Genomic DNA, 16,438 nt, shown 5'->3' with positions numbered 1-16,438 from the left:
TCTCTTTTCAAGCATAAAATCAGTTTTAATTTCATGATCAGATTTGTTGAGATTACATTTTAGTTTTCACAAATTAAATGAAAGCAGATCTGCCTATAAACACTTTTTTCTTTTATTTATGAAATTATCTAATGTTTGGATTAACAAACCTATTTCCAGGTTATGAACTTTACTTAATCTTTTGCCAGTAAATCACAATCAAGCAAATCCTGTTCTACAAAAACACAAGATCATCACAATCTAACACGATAAACACGTTTCAGCCGGAATTTGATTTTTGACAATCCAGAGACACCAGTGCTGAGTAAACTGTCTTTTATTTACTTTATAAACTAAAACCTAGTTTCTTTCTCCAACTGCTAATCAAGTTACAATCACAGCAAACATGTTTAGAATGAATTTTATTTCAAGTGTTTTTTTTTTTTTTAATCAAACCGTTGCGCAATATCATCGAAATGTTTGTACAATCAACACAAAGCTGACTGTGATTCTTAAAAATCTGGAAGCAAATTATTTCCTCTTTCCTGTAACAGCAGTTAATATTACTGCAGACATACAAAGTGATCTTTGTTTCCTTCGACAGATGAACTGGTTCTACAACTCAGACGAAACCTGCAGACAAAGAAAACATTTAATTAACTCCTCGCTGTAAAAACACAAAGAGCCATCAGACTGATGTGGAGGAAAACGTCTCTTCACCTGCAGCAAAGTCTCGTCATGTTGATCCACAACGTTGATCCTCATGGTTACTAGAAAAGCAGCAACGCTTTGGAAAGAATAAAAACATAGAATTTGTCAGGTGCTTAATTTTAAACAACACTTTTTGTAAATATGTGGTCAGAGCGGAGCAGCATTTGAATGAATAAGAGTAGGGTCGACTTTTTTTCAGGGCCGATAACGATTATTAGCAGTTAACGAGACTGATAAGTGATATTTGCCCGACATGCATTTACAATGATTAAAATGAAAATGTTTAAATGCCTTTACAAATGTTTAATCAAAAGTGACACTTTGAATATCAAATACTGCAAGTTCTATGCAACTTTGGTTTTTGAATAAAGTCACATGTAAATTTAAATAAAAAATGAACATATACATGTAGGAATATGGATTTGTCTTGTATGTTTTTCTTTCGTGTTTGTTATTTAATACTTATTTACCAGAATATTTAATATATCTAATATAACTGTATTGTTTTGCTTGATTTTGCTTTATTTCAATTACTTGAATTACTTTTTGGGCTTTTTTCGCCTTTATTTGACAGGACAGAGAGTGTACGTGTGAAAGGGGGAGAGAGAGGGGACGACATGCAGCAAAGGGCCGAGGCCGGAGTCGAACCCACGACCGCTGCAGCGAGGTCTCAGCCTCTATACGTGGGGCGCCCGCTCTATCTACTGAGCTGCTAACGCCCTTTGAATTACTTTTAAATGTAAGTTATATTAATTTAATTATTATTCTATTTAGTGATTTGTTTGATATTTACATGTATGAGTCACGTGATTTAATGACCATAGGTGACACTGTTAAAGTGAAAAAAATTCAATAAAATAGTAATGAAAAAATAAATAAAATAATAAAAATAGTAAAAGTTTGCACTTTTTAAATTAATTTTATCAACAATCATTAAAATAAAACGCAGATACAGATACTCGACCCCTAAAGAAGAGACAAGACAAACGATCAAAATATGAGAATTAATTGAATCAGAATCCGGGTTTGATTTATGTTCTGTAATAAACTTCTGGTAAAAAAAAATTAAAAGTTAAATAGTAAACATACCACTTGACCTTCCTCAGCGCCTCTGACTGTGGCGCTCAATCTTTCACTCCTGTAAAGAAAACGGTGAGATTTCAGTCGAGCGAACAGACGAAACTGCAGCAGAGCAAAGCACGCCGTCTGGATAAGAACCAGCTGACGGTGTCTGAGGTTTACCTATAACCCCGCCGTGAAGAGCCACAGCAGGGCCTCAAACAGCCTCACGTCTCTCTCGCAGACACTTCAGGGAAGAACAGAGCCACGGCAGGCTGAGTCTCATCGGAAAGGTCTGCACACGTTCTCACGAGCAGCGTTTAAGAACCGGGATTGGTCCGACCAAAACAGCCGCTTTCAGGCTGCGTTCGCCCTCACATCACAAAAACGACACTTACTTTTCAGCTCAGAGTCGTTCTTGAACACTGGAGGTCAGTCAGGAGGCCTGAGCAGCAGCCGGCCGAGCTTCATCTTCGCAGGTCTGCAAAACAATAGTATTTCACTACAAGTGCTCGATATTTTGACAAAATTTAGCAAACATGTCACATCACACATAATGTGCTATAAAGGGACATGAACAAGACAAACAAATTTGTAGTTTTTATGTTGACGGTATAAAGCAGTTACGTGTATGTGAGTTTCTCAGAGATTTGATTAATACTGTAAAATCTGAATAAAGCTGAAAATAAAGGAAAATTCATCAAACTACAAATTTTGGGAATGTCTCAGCACTCAGATATTTAAAGTATAAATTATGTGGGTATTTTTATGTTTTGAAAAAAGTCCCACGTCTCACTGATTTAATAAAATACTGATGATTTTAGTGTTTAATTTAAGTAGGAACTAAAGAAGACATCGATTTCCATTAAAACAGTTTCAATATCAAAAGAGTGAGACTGTGGGAGATTATTTGCCCGAAGTGTCGACTGTAAACAGATCAGCAGTGAAATCTGTTGACATAATCTCTGCACTCGCTCCCCTTCGTGGCACATGGCGTCCTGTTAAAGGTTGAGACGTCTCATTTCAGAGTGCACAGAAAACACAACACGGAGCAGGATTTCTGCAGCTTAAGAAAAGTTAGATTTAAGGCTTTTTAAGACTTTTTGATGAAACTTTTCAGTTAATTTTGCTCAAATGTTAAGTATGACATAAAACATGAAATGTCTTTGGTCCAGTGAAAAAGTGGATTATCTGCATCAAATAATGAAAAAAATAAACCTTTTTGGAGTCAAACACATGAAAGACAATTAATATATTATAAAAGTATCTTTTTGGTTTATGGGCCGAATATCTGGCATTTTCTTGATGATTTTGTGTTTCTCGCTCTGAATGTGAAAGTCAACTGCTTATGACGAGATTGAGAAATTATTTTTTTTTTTTTTTTAAAAGTGACCAATTATTTTGAGATATTACAAAGCAACGTCCAAAAAAGATTAATAAAATCCTACTTCCAATGTCTAAGCATATTTAAGATGCATTTAAGTCATTTTACTAGTGATTAAAACCGTATTTTTCAGATTAATTCAATGCCTTTTAAGGCTTTTTAAGTATCTGTGGGAACCCTGACACAGAGTCAAGACATGCTTGTTCTTTTCCCAGTAATTTTACTAATTTACAAATAAAAATGAACTGACACACTCAGTGAAATACTCTTTGCAGCTTGTCTGAGGTTTACCTATAACCCCGCTGTGAGGAGCCACAGCAGGGCCTCAAACGGCCTCAGGTCTCTCTCGCAGACACTTCAGGGAAGAACAGAGCCAAAGCAGGCTGAGCCTCATTGGGAGGTCTGCAGAATTAACCAAAAAATACAGAAAAGTCTCTCTAAACTTCATCATTTAAGTGTTTGCATGTTGTTTTCTGCGTGAACCACATGCAGAACTTTAACAGCCCGGTCCACTGCATTCACATGAGTAACTCCTTCTGCCAAAGTGTTAAAAATGTAAAATAAAAACTCATTTACCTTGACATCTTGATGCTGCAAGTTTCACACAGTCTGTAAACAACACAAAAATAAACAGGAGTTATTAACTAACGTGTTGGTGATGCAGCCAGCAGAACATCCTAAATGACAGTTTAAACGCTTTTCCTCCAGAAAAAAACGACTTTTTACCTCAGCTTCAAGCTTCAGACAACATTTCAACGCGTTAGAAACTTTAAACTTTTAATAATTTAGGTTAGATGGATGTGGATTGATTCAACGTACCTCTGTGCAAACTGCCGTGTTCACGTGGTTTACCCGGATGTGACGTAAGTTTGTTTTATACACGGGGTTTCCTTCTTCTTCGGTCTCCAGCAGGGGGCAGTAAAATACTAAATATGGCGGCCGGATGTTTGAGGGTTTGTTGTTTTTTTTTATGATTTTTGCCTTTTTTAAAGTTATAGAGAATATTGTGCAGACATATAATTCATTATAAAACATTGAAAAATTCATTAATCATTTTAGTTATGTATCTGAAACAATTTCAAATACATAAAAAGAAAACAAAAACAACATAAAACAAAAATAATAATACAGATAACATTAAATTGCGCAAAGGAAATTTAAACCAAGACAAATACAACTTATTTGTTTTAGTTAGATATACATTTTCTGATTATTTGAGAGGTCTTAACAGCTTTTTTGTTTGTTGTAGTCTTAGAAACAGAGTTAAAGTGATCTTGTAATTAAACACGAAATAAATGGATATTTAAAGTAATTTGACGCAACTTTAGCTTTGTGGATGTGATATTTTCCAATAAGAGAGAGACACGTTTGAAAACATCGTCATTGGATTGAGAGCCTGTATTACAGTTGGATGTTTTAGCTTTGAACTTTAAAAAAATAAAATAAAATAAAGAGGGTGATTTTTGCAGTAAAAATCCACCTGTAACCTGAAATGACAGTGACCATGGCCATAAATAAAAAAATAATTATGGTAATAAAGGTGAAATAAACACAGTATAAAGCTTATTAATAAGAAAACAGCACCATCAAGCAACATTTATGGAACTTTTCATATCAGAAGTTACACTATGATCATAAAGAGGCAAAACAAAAAGAATACAAAATACAAACCATGAAACTTAGAGTTAGAAACAGAAATAGTTATACATCAATAAAAAAAACCAGGAAATTTAGTGGTTTGGTGATGATTACATAGAAGAATACATGACAATAAATATGACCCAGCCAACATTTGTATGTGGGGCTGATGTAGATAGAAAATGAGCTAAAAATGGAGCTCACAGGTTCAATAATGGCCTCATACCAATTGCACACATGGATGAGTTTCCCCAAGTGGACCTCACGTGAGTTATGCCAGGGCTACCCTGGGTACCAAGTGGAAAATGGGCATCTTATCTGGGGCCTAAGGGTAAATCAACCCATGTGTGAACCTGAGGACACACGTAGGGACCATTTTTAAGCCCATTTAATATCCACATGGGCCACACATACAAATGTTGGCTGGAGAGTTAAATTGAATTAGGCTTACAAGGACTTTTTATTACAATGTCTTAAAAGGATAGAAAAAATAATCTAGGTCACTGAAATACATCCAAAATAAACCACAATATATTTTTTAAAAACTTCATTAAAATACAAATAATTCTGAATAGGGCTGACTCACTTCCGCTTGCTTGAAATTTCCCAACGATGTCAAATTGAAAACAAACCGTCACCTTTAGAAACAGACAGAAACAGAACACAAAATTCCTCCTATAGGCCTTAAGATCACATGCTTCAAGAATTACTTCCCATTTTTCCACGTGGACTAATGACAGTAAAGGTTGGCACATTTTGCAGCTCATTGAAAAGACTTTTACTGGAAAAAACCTGCGGCCATTTCCTGACAAAGTCTGAGTTTTTTGAGTATTTTTGAGAGGTTTTTTTATGAGAGGAAAGAGGGTGGTGCAAAAAGTGGGAGGCATGTCAAATCATTTTTGAAACACTGCAAGGCACGTATTTTTATTTTGGGTTCAGGGAAGGGCACACCAAAATGGCTGTATTTTTGTATTTATTTTACTGCAGATTTTTATGTTTTCTTTAAAAATGTGCAGATATTACACCGTTTGTCACAGCCAGAAACCGTAAAAAAAGAAACTGTGTATTTTTATATTTCCAATGGTCCTTGGACACATTATGTGGATGAACACTTCTGTCAGAAAATAAAAACATAATAAATCTGAGCTTGAAGTAGTGATATTTCAGCAAAATCACTTTATTCTACGTCTGATTCAAAATTTGGCCTAAAATTGACAATTTGCACAAACTAACCTGCATGAACGACGTGAAAAACCAAGGCCTTTTTTCAGTGTCAGAGTTTCATCTACAACTTGTTTAATCATTTTTAGAATGACGCAACCATGTATATAAAGTGATTTTAAGCAGGTTTTTAGCCACCAACACAGACTGTTTCTATGTAGGAATGCTTTCAGAACCCAGTGGACAGACGCTACTGGTGGGTGTTGGCAGCTCGGGAGCGTCCGCGAGCAGGACGCTCGTGGTCGATGACTCAGACTGCATTGCCATACAACAATACAAACCATAGAGGAGCAGACTTCTGCTTTGGCGGCCTGTTGTGGCCTGCGCCATCAGGAGACGGACGAGATGAATTTCAGCTTTGTTTGTCGGCTGTGACGCTGACCACTCACCCAGCTGGCGAGGTTTGCATACTGATGAAGAAAACGTACAATCTGAATCTGTGTTTAGACACAAACAGGAGCTGTTTTAGCGGCTCCTCCTGTTCCTGCATGACTGGGAGACTCTGACGTTTAAAGTTTTTAAAACAAAAGTGAAGCCAAGAAAAGATCGCAGCATCACTGCTCTACTGAAGCTGTAAATAAGAGCGGCATTATCTTTTACACACAGTCTGAAGTCTCCACCAAACAATATCCTATCATAATTTGATCTCCTTGAATAATCTTATGTCCACCATGTCCTGGGATTAACCCTGACAGGGGTCTGTACAATACCAACAATAACACAAACAGTTCAAACCAGGCCAAGCTTGAAATAATTTTACATTCAGATAATCACATTTCAACCTCTCGGCAGTCTTAAAATAGATCAGTGATCAGAAATTAGTTTTACTTTCATATCAGTTGTTATTTCATGTTAAAGCTGCTCTGCTGCTGAGGAGAGTGAGGTCATGTTTTCTGTAATATTGGGGGAATTTCAGGAGGTTTAGACAAAGAAGGCTGGAGTCATGGGCGGATTATGCAACAATGAGACATGCAGAAGGCCCCATCGACTCTCCTACATAGGAGCAGGAAACACAAACTTTGGTTGTTTTGTCTATTTTTGTTGTTTTGTGTGTCTTTGTAGTCTTTATGCACCTCTCTGTGATTTTGTGTCTCCTTGTAGTTGTTTTTGTCACGATGAAATTGTTTTGCCCTGTTTTTGTTGTCATTTGTGTTCCTTTGTGGTCATTTTGACCTAGTCCACCTATCAGAATGACCTACTCCCAATTTAACTACATTTATACAGGTTGTGGTCTATTCTCTCGATAATTGTACCTGACAGAATGACCTACTCCACCTTTAACTTCATTTATACATGAGGCAGTCCACTCTGAAAGATATTTGTACCTGACAAAATATCCCACTCCGCATTTATAAGGGAAGAGGTCCATTCTGAGATATTTGTGCCTGAGAGAATGACCTACTCCACATTTAACTAGTTTTATTAAGGCAGCAGTCCATTCTGATAGATATTTGTACCTTATAGAATGACCTACTCCACATTTCAGTACATCTATACAGGAAGTAGTCAATGCTAATAGATATTCGTACCGGACAGAATGACCTGCTCCCCATTTAAAGGTGGAGTAGGTCATTCTGTCAGGTACAAATATCTTTTAGATTAGACCACAACTTATAGAAATATCTCCTTTTACTAGGGATGCAGCAATTTAATGGTTGTACATTGGCATCGTCTGGTTTTCGCCTTGTTGACTGCCATCAGCCAATCAGCAGAAAGCAGAAGTCAAGACCAAAGGTTTCTTGTCATCCAGGGGACAGTATGAAAATGTCTTTGAGATGAACAGTAATCACAGCACTCTGCCCCAGGACGCCATCAGGATAAAAGGACACTGTAAACTCTCAGACAAATGATCAATTACTGTATTGTTTTCCTGATAATACTACAAGGTTAAAAACAGCCTTAACAGAGAGCTTACAGGGGTCACATTTAGCTTTTAACTTGAAACTTTAATAACAACAGCTGTTTGGTGGAGAAATTTGTTGATAATTACCAAGCAATATAAAGCAGAATTTGGAGAAAGGGAATTATAGTACATTAGATATAGTAAAAAGGCACTGGAAGGATTTTTTTAAAGGTTTTCACATGAAAGAAGGTTATATTAAAGGTTGTTTCATGCATTTGTATGATTGAGTTTTTGTGCCATGAAGGACTGAGTGACATTAAAATAGCTGTTATTTTTTATAATGAAGATGTTTCCCCGGCACAAAAGGGTGAATAAGCAACAAAAATATTGGTATCACCTATCAGCGTCTTTTTCAATATCAGTATCCCTAATTTCCATTTACAATCCATCAAATGGCTAAAATTAATATAAAAAAGCATCGTATTTGGAATAAAAACTTGAGCAACAACTTGAGAGGCGTTGCTTCAGTGTGACAGAGTTTGCTGAATCAAACTAGTGTCAGACGTCAGAGGATTGGCCTGATAGCAGACACCACTCCACATCCCCAAACCAGATCTGTAATCTACCTAACAGGGTTTTAGCGAGCAGACAGCTCAGCACAACGCTGCTCTAAATGTCGTCACTGCTCTCTGATATATATCAAGGTGACGCTCTGAGGATCACCGCCAGCTGAGAGAGTGACACGTAACAACTCCACCCGATCAGAGCCTTTTCTCAGAATCACTATGAGGTCATGCAGTTTATCTTTATTCCAGATGTTGAGTTTATATCCTCCATTTGATTAATTAACTGCTGCTGCACAACATACATGCACTGAGTAACACGGGGGTGTTTCCTGTTAAAGCTAAAGATTTAAGTTCGAGTTATGTAAGCAGCATTAGATCACACTTGATTGAGCGTGTGAATAATGCCTTTGTGTGAGTGACTGCATCAGCTGACCAACATCGGCGAGCTCCAGGAGACGCCAGACTGCAGTAACTAATAATTGATCAGCATGCAAGAAATACTTTTTCATTATCGAATATCAACTTATTGAATAAGATTTCAGAAAATATTGATGAATGGCAATCACATGTTCCCAGATCTCATGAGGAGGACTCAGGTTTTTTTTTTGTCGAATTCACAGTCCAAAAAAGAAACATATTAACCCTTCAATGCATCATGTCCACTGCAATGCACAGATATTATTTTATATATTGTAGTGCCACCTCCCAATAACCAGGTGGTGGACCCCAAAACAATTCAATTCAATTGTTTATATGTATGTATGTTTGTAACCTTTAAATAAGCATTTTAAATATTGTGTCAGAATTCAAGAATTCAAAGACAGCCTGTCACTCGAGCGGTCCTACCCTTAAAAATGTGTAACATTTAGCCTGAATAAAATGTTAATTGGTGAGTTATTAAAAACTCCACGTTTACAGTTGTCATAAATGTCAAACATGTTTATTTCAGCTGTAAAGTTGGGAATTTTAACATGGGTGTATGAGGACTGACTCACTTTTATAGACAGCCTCAAGTGGCTGTTAGAGGAACTGCAGTTTTTGGCACCTCCCTGTTTTCATTTTTTTCAGTTCCATTGGTTCCAGTTTGGTTTAGAAGTAAAAACAAAGATAAAAAAAACCCCATCTTTTTTCGTGATTTAATTCTGCGTGCATGAAAATGATAAATTTACAATATATTTCCAGGTCTCCATGTTTGAGAGGAGGTTGTTCGGCTCTTATCTTTTTCTTTTTGACACCTTAAGTTGCTCCTCTAGATTGACATTTTTCATTTTTTTTTATCTATGAAATATGTGATATTGGCCTATAGAAATAAAACTGATTTAACCTTAATGTAGAAAACAGAGAACACATAAAATCCTCACATTTGAGAGGCTTGGGCTTAGAAATGATTGATGTTTTTGTTTGATAAATGACTAAAATATTAAACCTGCATATATTTGTGTTTATGTTTTATTAAAATGTGAATTTGCTTAGGTTTTGATTAATTTAGGAGGTAGATTTGTTTCAGAATCAGGTATGAAAAGTTTGACCACTGTTCTGAACAGTAAAAACAAATTGATGCCGTGTTTGCTAATCTGACAATCTTCCAGCTCTGTCGCTATTTTGACTCTAATGTTCTGTGGCAGGGCCCCTTCTGCTGAAGTCTGTGTGCCGGGGCGCTCTGACATGGACCCACAGTTCAGCCTGATCTGGATGCTGCATCGCTGACAGAAAGACCAGGAGAGCTGAGGTGCAGCTGAGGCTCCAGCTGGTTCAGGAGCTTGCGGCCTCTCTTACGAAACCACTCAGCGATCTGAGAGGATTTGTGAGGTTTGCAGTTTGAGGATAATTGAGGTTTGATTCAGACTTTAGGGGTTTAATGAGCACATAATCCTTTTCACCTGATCCCTGATCGCAGAAATGAGGTGAAACACTTCATTCCCTCCACATGGTCCAGAGAAAGACGGCATGGGGCCATAATGTCGTTATAATCCCCTCTTTTCTTTTCATCATTTACAGTTTTATCTGCCATATGAACCAAATCAGTGGTGGAATGCAACATTTTTGAGTATTTCTATACTCTATTTCTATTTCTATTCATTTTTTTTGGGGAGGTTTCACTGCCTCTCTTTTGCAGGAGTGCCCTGATCTCATTCGCACATGGCGGGTTTCCATTACAGATTTGTGCAAACTTTGAGCGATATTTTCAAAACGTCGATAAAACACAATTGCATGATGACTGCATTTCCATAAAGTTATCTTATAACGTTCCAAGAAGCATGTCCAAAACATCAGCAGGTTTATTTCTACTGCAGTCACCGCACTAGCCACCATTATTTCCAATCAGAGGCTACCGAGGCGAGTTTTGGGAGTGATATTGGAAAGGCAAGCCCTTTACATGTGGGAGTGGCCATGTATGAGTGAATTAGGCGATACATGATCTTGTAGTGCCTGCTGCATCACATCCAGGGGAGCCGATTCCTACCGAAAAGCACATTGCCGTAGCATGCAACCTATAAAAACCAAACAAAAAAGTGTTTTCACTGCAGTTTTGCAAAATTTGGCTTTTTTTTAATCACCTGAAATACCACCTCATGAGAGTGTAAAAACTTTTTTGTGGTAAAAAAGTAATAAAAAGGAGTTTTTTCAAAATTGACGTGTTTCCATTAGGCGTATCTTACATTTGCAGTTTCAATTTGCACAGGCTTAAAGGGTTAAACTCGCCTACTGGTACGTACAAGCAGTGTAGGGAGAAGGGGCCAAGTCTGAATATTGTGTTTACAAACCTCTTCCATCCTTTTAAGTAACAATTTAAATTCCAGATTTATACTTGTGGTTGAGTATTTTTTAGAGTACTGTATTTCTACTTTTACTCAAATTAAGGATCTAAGTATTTCTTCCACAACATGAAACTGTCTAATATCACAATCAACACAAAGACAAACAGCACATAGGGGCAGGCGGACACTTGAACAGAGCGCAGGCTGTGCATGTGCGTGTACAGATGTAATTCAGGAGGGGGATCATACACTAAGAAGTTTTCCAGGACATGATTTTCCCACCGTGCGCACTGAGTCAGCCTCTTAGAGCTGCACACCACTCGGCGCAGGATGTTCTCTCTCTGTGACTCAGCCTCTCAGCTTTTCTCTGTTAACATCTCCCACCTCCCCCTCCTCCTCCTCCTTCTGTGTGCCACTATATCACCCCACCCATTACCTCCTCCACCACCCTCAGCAGCCTTTCGTGTCTCTTTCACAATCAATGAACGGATTAAATCCAGTTTATCTGAGGACGCCAGATCTTCTCTAATAGCCTTATCACATGACACAAATGTCCCGGCTTCATGACTCTGCAAATACTCTCACTCACATCTTAGCGTCATGTCTGTACATCAGCTCTGGGAAATCCACATCGTGAGTGTACAACAAGCAACTAGAGTCTTTTTTAGGAGTCAGGATATATAAAAACTCTTATCTTAGAGTCACTGTGCCCTCAGTGGCATTACTACGCAGGACGCTTCACGCTGTGTTTGGATTTCCCAACCTGCAGTGTGCGGGAAAAAGTGCAACTCATGAGTGTTTACAGTACGAGAGGATCGAAATGTTTTGTTCTCGAGCCAACGAAGCCAGAACACAATGCACAGAAAAGGGTGATCCACAGGGTGAAGCAATGGCATTAGCGATAAGAGTATTTTTATGATCAGCAGCAGAAGTTATGCTGTGGCCAACTCAAACATGTTTCACAACAGTTTTCTTCCTCGAAATGGGAGGTGATGATTGTTTTGTTGTCAACTCTGGCTTGCCATGTGAGTTACAAAGTCATAAAAATACCAGAGACACATCAAGTATTTACAGGGAGTGTTATCACGTTTGTGGTTTTCCACTCTGACAGACAAACGTTTTCAGCCTGTGTGACAAATAAGATTTTATGGGTTTTTGTTCTTTTACATGCAGGGAACACGGTGACACCGACAGAAGACAGAAATTGTCTGATGGAAAAACACTCAGATAAAAAAAAGAGCTTTTTCTCTCCTTGAACTGGATCCATTTGACACTAAACGTTACCCAGAGTGTTTTTATATTATGCGAAATAATGGTGATTATTATTATTATTGTTGTTGTTATTACTCTGTGATGGGAATAAGCTCCATTGAAGCTAATTCTTCATTTTCCATATCTACTCAGTGGAACTTTACTCTACTCAACTACATTTATTTGACAACTTGAGTTACTTGTGACTTTTCAGATCAAGATTTTATGAACAAAACGTGATCAGTCTAAAAGCAGACTTCATTTACACACTTTTATAGGTCACATGATGCTGTGGCTATGCGCTTGTCAGTAGAAACTGGCTCCCTCGAGCATGATGCAACAGACGCTACAAGAGGTGTTATTGCATCGCATAACTCTTCAAAATCATCTCAAAATTTTGAATCCACCATTCCTCTGTGAAATCGTGGACTATCACCTCCCAGAAATCCCTCGTACATGGCCGCTCCAGTATATGGGGTTTGCCTTTCCATTATGACTCGCAAACACGCCAACGCCGCCTTCGATGGAAATAATGACGGCTAGTGCGGTGGCTGCAATAGAAATAAATCTGCTGATGTTTTGAACATCCAGCGCCATGTTTCTTGGAGTGTTTTTGCGAGAGAAGAAGTCGCATAACATCACTAAGTGGAGTCATCTCACAATTGTGTTTTATCGACATTTTGAAAATATCGCTCAAGTTTTGCACAAATCTGTAATGAAAACCCGCCTAGTGACAGAGTCCATTCTGACAAACAAATACTTTCACTTTTGATATTTTACGCACATTTTGCTGAAAATGCTTTTGTACTTTCACTTGGGTAAATTTTTGAATGCAGGACTTTAACTCGTATTTGAATAATTCTGTTTAGTTTCACTTAAATAAATGATCTGAATACGTCCTCCCCCAGTGGAAACTTCCACCCTGTACGTTTACATGTTAGCATAGAGAGGGAGGCCTTGAACCTTCCCAGCAGTGTTTATCTGCTGTATCCTGGGTGACGGTGCAGCAGAGGGAGGAAGAGATAGCCGAGGTCCTTGAAACACTTTAACGTCCCGTTTTAATCACATGCCCCTCACCAGAGCAGCAGCAGCAGCAGCAGCAGAAACATAGGAGCGGATCTGCAGCCTGATTTGATTGCTGCAGTGATTATTACTCCATCAGACAGGCAGTAATTGTGAAGTAGATGTGAGGAGGCAGAGGGAGGCGGGGGGGCTGAGCATGAGCAGCTTGACAGCAGGCCAGGTTAGAGGGAGGACGTCCGGGAAAAGAACATGCTGATCTGCCGCTCATAATTGGTGGATTGTTTCTCGGCCTACCTGTGGGTGGTGTTGTTCAGACCGGAGTCACAGTGTCACTGTGTCTCTTGCCAGGAGTCAAGCTATCCGGGGTTTAATGGTGCACATGCAGGAACATTTTTCTGATCTACACAGGGGCTCTGCTCGAGAAAATCAATTAACGGTGGCTAATGGCAACAGAGATTTTTTCCTGTCATGGATTTAATCCTTTTACACACGTTTTAGGGACAGTTGTCGGGAGCAGAGAGGGTGGATGTTTTCAGCAGCTCTCCGCTGAACTCCACATGTCTGAATGCATCAGTGACTTTATCAGATTATCTCAGTTTGTTCCTCTGAGCCGAAAAAATGTCCTGAGTACGTCTTACAGTAAATGAGCTGCTGGAGATACGGCTGGCTCTGCATGACAAGAAATGCCAATCGTAATCACTTGGTCACAACACAAAGTGGCAGAGCAAAAATCATTTATATGTCCTTCAAACACGGGAAACATAGAGGATATGTCCAAAGGCTTCAGCGTTGCACACGAGGCCTGCTCTGCCTTCCCACCTTTTCACCTGCCTCAGTGCCTCAGTGCTCTGAAAGTATCCGGTAGGTTTTGATTTTCTGGCTTATTGACAATATTATAATTTAAAAGCACAACACATCCAAATTTGTCAGAAAAGTAGCAGAATGATAAAGTCGTGGACTTATTTTCATCATTGTTTCAGGTAAAGTAGTAGTATGAGACTTAGGCATTTTTAAAACCTTGAACCCTATTTTCCCGTGTTTTTGGGGTCAAAATGAGTAATGAGACAACAAATTTTGAAAGTGGTTCAGTACTGAGAAACAGTGCTGCAGCCACAGAGGCGAAACAGACTGCCGTGTAATTTCTAAGGGAGATTTTGCACCATAAATTAACGTCCATTATATTGTTTTCTTATTATTATAGTCTATCAACATTATGGAAAAGATCCTACGTAGAAATTACATGACCCTTTTCACTAACTAACAGTGCTCTGTTGAGAAATAAATTTCAAGTTGTCTTCCAACAAACAAAACTTTGCCCTCAAAAAAACCTAATCCTCATACAAACTGCATAATTTAACATGTAGGAAAATGTTTTGCATGTTTATATTACTATTGTTTTATGTTTGAATTCTGACATTAACAAGTAAATTCACAAAAAGTGTTATTAGGCTTTTGCAACAAAAAGAAAACATGTAGCCTAATTTTTACAGCATCTGCAAAGAGTTACATGTCAAAGAACAACGCGTGCACCTCTGCACAAAAATTAAGCCAAAATGTCTCAGATATACGGATGCTGCCAGTTTGTGCTGGAAGATACCCGCTCAGTTACACTCGGCCACTCGGCACACGCCTCATGGGCCCGTAAATTCAGGTATTTATACCCCAAAAAAAGAGCTTTTTCTGCTTCATGCACCAATAAGCAGCTCTCATGGGGGCTCCGCCTCCATGGCTGTATCCAGACTTTCTTTAATACATCTATGGTGCGGTAGCCATCTCTGCAATATCAAGATCCACTTTCACCCATCCGACCAATCATAAGCAGCGCCACTGATCATGAAAACACTGATCGCCTCACACTGCTGTCAACCATGACATCACATCCTGTCCGTATATTATCAAATAACTAATTTTAAAGAAACTTAGCAGAATAAGGAACATTTAAAGCACACATCACAGCAGATGGATGGACCATGACAGATTTCCTTTCACTGCAATCTGTGAAGTTTTGTTACTGGTCAACTGATGAGTCCTTTCAGTGCTTTCGTAAACTTAAACACCCCTAACTGTCTGTGAACTCGCCCTGCTTCCTCCTTTTTTCAACACTAAGTCAATCTCGTTAACCTGTGGGGTAAAGGTGCAGATTATTCTCAACGTCTAACCAAGTGCTTCACGACTCAAGACCAGGTGAGCAGCTCATTAGTATGGGGACATGCTGTCAGATGCTGCCTCCGACTGAAACTGGTGTCCTTATACATCCTTGAATAGAAGAGTCCACTGATGCAGTCGCACATTTTAACCCTTTAAAACCTGGGCAGAAATCTAGGTATGGGGCAATGAGCAACTACACTGAATTTTGCAAAATATTAGTAAAAAGTACTTTAAAATTAGCATCATAAACAAAAAACAAAACACCAATCAAACAAACAAAACTTGGACAGTTAAATATAGTCATATATATAGTATATAGTTAAATATAAAAAAAGGGAAATGACTTGAAAAAACTTAAAAATTACAGTAATTAATGAAAATAAATTTAAACATTTAATGATGACAATTATAAATATAGCTCTCTGGATTTCTCCCCCTAGCTTTTAATAAATTATTTTCTAAATCTAGTAATTTCTTGCAATTTTGTGGGACATTTCTAGCCAAGTTGCTCATTGCCTTTTTCCACCATGTTTTCTGAAGAAATCAAACCAGTTTGCTCAAGGTTCAAAGATTTAAATACATGTGAAAAGTTTCTGAATGCAGCTCAAGAAAAATGATGTCACTCCAGGTTTCAAACAGTGAATTAAAACAGATGGGTTTTTAGCCACATTCCTGAATGTTTTTGGGGCAGTTTTTCTCAGAAAATAGCCCTTAAAAATTACCTGCATTATTTAAGTAATGCCTGCTCCAGTTTACAGATGTGAAGTATTTTAAGTTTTTTTTGGTCTAATCTAATAAAATCATGATTGCACTCTAATTGGGAACATTTTGTTTTGGCCCACTAGCAAAAAACAGC

At 38.2% G+C, this 16,438-nt stretch overlaps 1 long non-coding RNA gene and 2 other non-coding genes across 5 annotated transcripts; all 3 read right to left on the bottom strand.

Moving 5' to 3' along the window:
* Positions 1-405: 405 nt before the first annotated feature.
* Positions 406-3,978, bottom strand: LOC121958096. Of its 3 annotated transcripts, XR_006106816.1 has the most exons (7): positions 3,953-3,977; positions 3,710-3,742; positions 3,425-3,535; positions 2,148-2,230; positions 1,780-1,828; positions 700-766; positions 406-612 (listed from the first exon to the last, which is right to left on the bottom strand). It is a non-coding gene; the product is annotated as an uncharacterized LOC121958096 (long non-coding RNA). The 3 variants fall into 3 exon arrangements; XR_006106815.1 differs by lacking the exon at positions 3,425-3,535 and having other exon boundaries at positions 3,953-3,978; XR_006106817.1 differs by lacking the exons at positions 3,425-3,535; positions 3,953-3,977 and adding an exon at positions 3,860-3,949.
* LOC121958344 lies at positions 1,916-2,050 on the bottom strand. The gene has a single exon (XR_006106831.1). It is a non-coding gene; the product is annotated as a small nucleolar RNA SNORA9 (small nucleolar RNA).
* Positions 3,408-3,541, bottom strand: LOC121958343. The gene has a single exon (XR_006106830.1). It is a non-coding gene; the product is annotated as a small nucleolar RNA SNORA9 (small nucleolar RNA).
* Positions 3,979-16,438: the final 12,460 nt, after the last annotated feature.

Source organism: Plectropomus leopardus, chromosome 18, assembly GCF_008729295.1.
Source record: "Plectropomus leopardus isolate mb chromosome 18, YSFRI_Pleo_2.0, whole genome shotgun sequence".
NCBI lineage: Eukaryota > Metazoa > Chordata > Actinopteri > Perciformes > Serranidae > Plectropomus > Plectropomus leopardus.
Note: the sequence above shows the minus strand (reverse complement) of the source record. Positions and strands in the feature narration are given on the sequence as shown.